The following is a 7,095-nucleotide window of genomic DNA, read 5'->3' as shown; positions in this document are numbered from 1 at the left end:
TTTTTCATCCAGGCCGCTCTCTGAGCTCAGTGAACCCATTCTTTTTTTTTTTTTTTTAATTTTTTTAAATGTTTTTATTTTTGAGACAGAGAGAGACAGAGCATGAGCAGGGGAGGGGCAGAGCGAGAGGGAGACACAGAATCCGAAGCAGGCTCCAGGCTCTGAGCTGTCAGCACACAGCTCAACGTGGGGCACTCACAGAGTGTGAGATCATGACCTGAACTGAAGTCGGATGCTCAACCGACTGAGCCACCCAGGCGCCCCAGAGAAAGCTTTTAAGCACTCATCTCACCACCAGAATTCTTTCTCATTCTCTTTTTAAAATGAGAACGGAATATAAAGCTTTCCTAATTACACAAGAGTTTTGTCTACATTCGCAAATTAGTTTAATTCGCTAAGGGTGGGTAGGTGGGTGCAAATTCAGTCTCATCGCTGTCACCCTTCACCTCCCTCCCCGCGCTCTGTTCCTATCAACTATCTCATTTCGCTCACAGGAGATGTCTGGCCTGACAGTAAACTAATACTAAAATGTCCTTGGCAAAGGTAATCGCATCCAGTTGTACTATTATAACAATCATTTTCTTTTTTAAGCTGAACTCCTTGTTTTCGGAGAGCCTAATTGGTGCAAGTCTCTGCGCTGTGTACCATAGGGAATATATTTAGCTTTTTTGTCTCCCCTCGCCCCCAGCCCCTGACTGTAGACACAGATCACCTGGGCACAACCCTAATTCAAGGCCGTATATGCTACGTGTCTGAAGGCATTGTCACATGTAGCAGCCACGATGGCACATCTACCCCAGAGCCCTCCCAGCTGGTCGTTTTAGCTGCTAACACCACCTGGTTCGGTTCAGGGGTTGGGCGCCCATGTGCAGCAGGGGAAGCTGGGCCTCTCCACCACCAGGGTGAATCTGAGTCTAAGCTGATCGAGGTAATTCCAGTTCTCTTGCCAGGGACTGGTGAGGAAGCAGCATGTGACACAGTTACGGAAATGAGGGGTGAGGTAATGTCTGCTGGTTGGGGGTTGGGGGGGGGGACGATGTTCTTAGAAAGATTCCCTTGCTCTTGAAAAGGAATGCAGGGAAAGGATTTTCTGTCTTGCAATGTTTGGATGCAATTGCGTGGGCTCATGATGCCTGATGGTGTCGCAGTCGTCTTATGACCATGAGGGGACAAACGTGAGGACAAAAAGCTAACAGTCTTGAGTGTGACAGAGCCGAAAGATGAAAAGAACCTGGGTTCTTGATGGGACATTGAGCCCCTGAACTAACCAGCCTTGAAACTTCTCTGCCTCTTGTTTTCTCATGTGAGATTAAAAACCCCCTGATTGTTGGGGACATTTTGAGTTAGGTGTTCTATTGCTTCCTGCCACAAGTGTTCTAATATTAGAGCCTTACGTAGGGGCGCCTGGCTGGCTCGGTTGGTAGAGCATTAGAGCATGTAACTCTTTTTATTGTTATTTTACTTTTTTGAGGGGGGGCGCAAGTGACCCAGGGGCGGGGGGGGCGGGAGAGAGAGAATCCCACGAGGGGTGGAAAGAGAGAGAGAGAGAGAAGTAGAACTCACCCAAAGCAGGGCTCGAGCTCACCTGAAGAGGGGCTCGTGCTCCCCGAGGTGGGACTCGAACTCGCGAACCGTGAGATCATGACCTGAGCCAAAGTCGGACGCTTAACCGACTGAGCCACCCGGGTGCCCTCTAACTTCTTGATAGTGAGGTATTAGACTGTGACTTTTTTCTAAGTTGGACCCTCTTCATTCTAATAATTGTTGATTGTCCATGATGGTTTAGCTGTAATGGGGGCCTGGGGCCGACGGCCAAGAAAGAATTCTTGAGACATCTTCAGTGCAAAAGGGTGATTCTATTCAAGCATGAGGGCAGGATCTGGGGGCAGGAAGAGCTGTTTGAGCATGTAACTATTGAAATAATAAAAATATTAAGATCCTTTTAATTATGTATATCTCTGCCAGTGCAAACATAACCCTGGGAGAGCAAAGAGATTCTATGCCCCCTTCCTTTCCTCAGCATTTGGCCTTCCTCTGCCTGCAGCTCGTGGTCAACCAAACTGATCTGCTTCTTCCTTTCCGTCTTTTCCAGGAGTCTTGGCTGAACTTAAACCATAAATCGAAGGCACACAGAGAACATCAGCAGGTTCGGAAAATATACCTTCTCTCCTTTTACGTGCAACCGTGAATGGAGCCACAGCCTGATTTGCTGGTGGTGTTGAGGAGCAAGGAGGCTCACTCCGGAAGAATCACCTCCCCCAGGAAGCCCAGCCAGAGGATTCTGATCCCAGGGCGGTTCCAAAACTTCCCCAGCCTAAGGAGCTTGGAGCATGATGCCTGGGACAAGAACCAAACCATAGTCTGAGGGCTCCAAGGTATAAATAGGGATCAGTCCACTGGTTGTTCCCCTGCATGGAGGCCCTTGCGTCCTCGAGAGGAAAAAGCCTGTGAGATTGTTTCACCTTTTCTGACCTCCTGGGTTTCCCCTACTCTTTCTCCCTTCTCTACCTCACCCTTCCTCTTCTCTCTCCACTTCCCTTTCTCTCTTCCCTCTCTCTCCCACTTTCCCCATCTCCATTTGCTCGGTCACCTCCCTTCCCTCAAGCCAGGTGTCTGCAGACAGAATTCACCTAGGGAGGGACAAAACTTCTTTTTCTTCCTCTCTTCCTCCTCCTCCTCCTCCTCCTTCTTCTTCCTCTTCTTTCTTCTTCCTCTTCCTCCCCCTCCTCCTTTTTTTTTTTTTTTTTACGTGCAAATAATATTTTATTTCTTCCTCTGGTTGCTAGTAACATTGTTGCACATTTTTTTTGTGAAAATTCATCTTGCCCCACTATGAGAACTTGTAACAGACACAGGCAATGGCCCTCGCTGGCTGGGAGCCCCACAGGCTCCCGAGCCAGGAGCTCGGACCGGCTGGGCCCAGCTGTCAGATGAGAGCCTGTGTGGCCTGCAGGCAGAGGGCAGGCAGGGCAGTTTGTCGGGTATCAGACTCTTTGAACTTGACTGTTCAGCTGTCACTAGGCCTCTCCATGCAGAAGGTAGGGGGAGATGGATGGCAGAGTGTCACGATCCGATCGCAAAAAAGAGCCTCCTGGTGACTGGCCTGATGGGCAGGAGCCCCTTCCTGTCTCATTTCAGGCGCGTGCATGTGCTCCAGCTTGTGCCTGGTTAGAGAGGGGGTAACCAGGGCTCCTCTAGCGGGGGCTGGGAGCCGGGGTCCTACCTCCTCGTTCCCATGGAATTGTGAGGACCACTCAGCATCTTCTTGAGGAAAGTGGGGGAGGAGTGCCTACGCGTCCCAGAGTTTTCCACTGGCTCTAAGCTTCTGCAGGCCAGACAGAAGGGCTCACAGAGTCTGCCAGGTGGGCCAGCATAAAGTCTACACCTCCTTTCGGGTAATCGAAGTCACCAGAGAGTTGGGGAAGTCACTGCCCTCCTTGGACCACCTGACTGCGGTCTCCTCTGAAAATGCATCCTTCGACCACAGATGAGATCGCGTGTATGTTCCAGCCCCGGCTCCATCCTGACACACGGGCCCCAGCTTTCCCCACGCTTCCCCTCTCTGTACAGGCACTGCTGCTCCTTCTCCTCCAGAGAATCTTGGCACATCACCCGATCAAGGAGCAGCGTCAAGCTTCTGGGGAGCAGGGCTCTGAAAGCCACAAGGATGTTTAATACATGCTTCCTTTATTCCCCGAGTCCCCTACTCAAGAGCATGTATGCTTGGAAAAAATGTCAGATATCATTTAATCCAACCCTTTTCTTTAACCAATGTGGAAGACAAGTCCCAGTGACTGGCCTAGGCCTGGGACCAGGTGTCTTGGTTTGTGGTTAGGTCATCTTTCCATGCGACACGAGCCATCTGTTTTTTGTTTTTTTTTTTAATGTTTGTTTATTTTTGAGAGAGAGAGAGCACATGCGTGCGAGTGGAAGAGGGGCAGAGAGAGAGGAAGACACAGAATCTGAAGCAGGCTCCAGGCTCTGAGCTGTCAGCACAGCACCCGATCCGGATCTTGAACTCATGAACTGCGAGAATGTGAACTGAGCTGAAGTCGGAGGCTTAACCGACGGAGCCACCCAGGCGCCTCCAACAAGAGCCATCTTAAGTGTAAACCCCTCTGCCTAGCTTTCCTGCCCTCCATAAACCAGCCCTATCTACTCAGGATGCCCATAGCTGTACCACAAACCTCTTCGGCCCTAGTCAGGCTGTCCTTACTGGGTCTCTGTTGTTCTCCATCATGTTCCCCGGAGTTTACCCATCCAAATCCCAGCCATCCCTCAAGGCCTTAGGATCAACTCAGCACAGAATGTTCTTAATGATCATGCTGTTGGACCAGAGCAGGAGACTTGTTCAAGACTACAGAGCTCATTATCAGCTGGCCCAGGAAGAACCCCTGCCTTGACCTCCTTCATCCTTTCATGTGGGGTGGCCCTGTCTCCTCCTCAGGGACCTACTGACCGGTGAATGGCCTATCAATTGTAAACTGACTCTGAAAGGCATTGAACCCATGGGGGAACTGCTAGGAAATGAGGTAAGTTCAGAATATCCCATGCACCCATGTTTGATTGACAAGGCCAACTCCACGGGGAGACTATAGGCTGAGGGGAGGGGAGTTTCTGCTCCAGGGACTCTCCAACTGTGGAGAGCACATCCTCTGCCAGGGAGTAGGGACAAACTCTCATCAGGTACAGTCTTGTTACAAGAGACCCCAGAATCAGGTGGAGGCCAAGGTAAGAGGCCCAGTTTCTGTTCTCATAAGTGGTGTGACCAACCCTGCAACAGCTCCTTCCCTGTCTCACTCACCCAGTAACTAGAGCCTCTGCCTTGCACCACAAGGACGTCAAAGACAATGGGACTGACTTACTAGAAAGAAGGTCTGGGATGTCATGACACTTCCCTCCTAAATGCTCCTGTGGGCACCTCCTGAGAACAAGAACATTCCCTTACACAACCATATTCCCATCTTCACAGCTAAAAACAGAATAATCGTTCCATAGCATATAATACACAAATTACTCCAATAGTGCTTTTTTTATCCCCCTCTGAATCTGCGATCCAATCTAGTTTGTACATTGCATTTAGTTGTTATAGCTCTCGGTCTCTTTTTTTTGTCTAGAACAATCTCCCACTGTACTGGGTTGAATGGTAGCTCGCCAAAAAGATGTCGACGTGTCAGAACCCGTGATGGTGACCTTATTTGGAAGAAGGGTCTTTGCAAGATGTAGTTACGGATCTCGAGATTATCCTGGATTAGCCAGGTCATCCAGTTTAATGGCAAGACAGAAAAGAGAAGACAGACACCGAGAAGAAGGCCATGTGAAGACAGAGGCAGAGATTAGAGACGCTGCCACGAGCCAGGAAACACCAGGAGCCGCCAGGAGCTGGAAGAGGCAAGGAAGGATTCTCCCCTACCGCCTTTGGAGGAACAGCCCTCCCAACATCCTGATTTTGGACTTCCAGCCTCCAGAACTGTGAGAATGAATTTTTGTTGTTTGAAGCCCCCAAGTTGTGGTAATCTTTTATGACCTTCCTATTTTCCTAGGAAATTCATATGCTCCCCCCCTTTAAAAAAATGACACTGACTTTTTTAAAAGTCTAGGAATTGTTGTATTATCGAATGTCCCAATTCTGAAATTGTCTTCAGATTGACCTTTTAAAGTCATAAATCAGATCAAGTCATTCCCTTGCTTAAAACCCTCCAACGGCTTTTCATTGCATTAAAATAAAATAAGCTATAAACTCTTTACTCTGATTTACAAAGCCCTACGTGCCCTGACTCCCTCCCATGCCTCCAGCCTCACCTTTCCCTCTCCTCCTCACTCATCTCGCTCAGCCTCACTGACCTTTCTCTAATTCCTCAGACATGCCAAGCTCATCCCAATCTTACCCCTTATGCTCTGGTTCTTTCCTCTGCCCAGGTGACAACCAAATACAACTCTTGATCTTTGATCCCAGATTGGGGGAAATAGCTATGAAGGACATCCTTGAGATAACTGGGGGAATTTGAACAGGACTGTATATTAGATAGTATTGTTGTATTAATGTTAAATTTCCTGAGTGGGGAAATAGTACTGTAGGCAAATGTCTTTGTTCTTAGGAGATGCCTGATGAAGTATTTAGGGGTGAAATATCATGATGTCTGAAACTTACTTTCAAAGGAATTGTGGCAAAATACTGACAACTGTAAGTCCAGGAGAAGGGTATACTGGGGCCTCTAGCAATGTTCTTTCAACTCTTCCCTGGGTTTGAAACTCTTAAAAATAAAATGGGGAAAAAGACAGACAAAGAAAAAAAATCTTAATCCAGGAATACTCAAATTTTCATGCACATTAAAAATCATCTAGGAAGTTTGTTAAAATGCAGATGCTAGAGATTCAGAAGATCTGGTTGAGGCACTGGACACTGGCATCTGCTTTTTAACAGTCTCTCAGGTGACTCTGTCAAGCCCCCAGGCCATGCTATGAGAGGGAAAATTCACTTAGCATTCCATGGCCATAAGCTGCTCTCCTGTTCTCCAGCTGAGGGGTGGCTGGTTGGAAAGGTCAGGAAGGCAGATGGAGACGTGATTTTATGATAGGGCAGGACTGGAGATTGTGAACATAGTAGAAGATGGGGCTGGGGTGGGGGGCAGTGTTTGCAGGCAGAGAACAGAGTTTGCCCTGCTTCCGTGGCTTTTTGCTTGGGGTGGGGGCTGCTGGGGCAGTGCAGAGGAGGCTCCTAGAGACCAGGTGAAGAATAGAATCAGGGCTCTTAACTCCTAAGACCAGTGTTGCTATTCTATTTTACACAACCTTGTGAATTTTTCTTAGCTGTAGAAAGAAGGTGAAATAATTGTGAATTCCCCAAATTCCAATGTTGGTGAACCAACCTGGAGTGTTAGATGGATTGACTGCAGACATGTCATTCTAACTTCTGACCAGAAGGTGGCAGCAACACATCTCTTTATTTTCCAGACCCCCTATCATGGGAAAGATTTTTTTTTTTCAGGTGCCTCAGAGTTCCCTTCACAATTTAACCAACACTTATTTGACCTAGATCATATGCTATACTCCACAGACACAAAGGTGACTAAGACTCGATCCCTTTCCCAAAGA

At 48.2% G+C, this 7,095-nt stretch overlaps 1 long non-coding RNA gene across 2 annotated transcripts; it reads left to right on the top strand.

Annotated features, from left to right (window-relative positions):
- The first annotated feature begins 1,597 nt into the window (after positions 1-1,597).
- Positions 1,598-5,747, top strand: LOC121038619 (uncharacterized). 2 transcript variants are annotated; one of them, XR_005794422.1, is made up of 2 exons: positions 1,598-2,375; positions 5,118-5,747. It is a non-coding gene; the product is annotated as an uncharacterized LOC121038619 (long non-coding RNA). The 2 variants fall into 2 exon arrangements; XR_005794421.1 differs by lacking the exon at positions 1,598-2,375 and adding an exon at positions 3,991-4,532.
- The last annotated feature ends 1,348 nt before the right edge of the window (positions 5,748-7,095 follow it).

Source organism: Herpailurus yagouaroundi, unplaced genomic scaffold, assembly GCF_014898765.1.
Source record: "Herpailurus yagouaroundi ecotype Mexico unplaced genomic scaffold, PumYag 166, whole genome shotgun sequence".
In the NCBI taxonomy this organism is placed as follows: Eukaryota; Metazoa; Chordata; class Mammalia; order Carnivora; family Felidae; genus Herpailurus; species Herpailurus yagouaroundi.
Note: the sequence above shows the minus strand (reverse complement) of the source record. Positions and strands in the feature narration are given on the sequence as shown.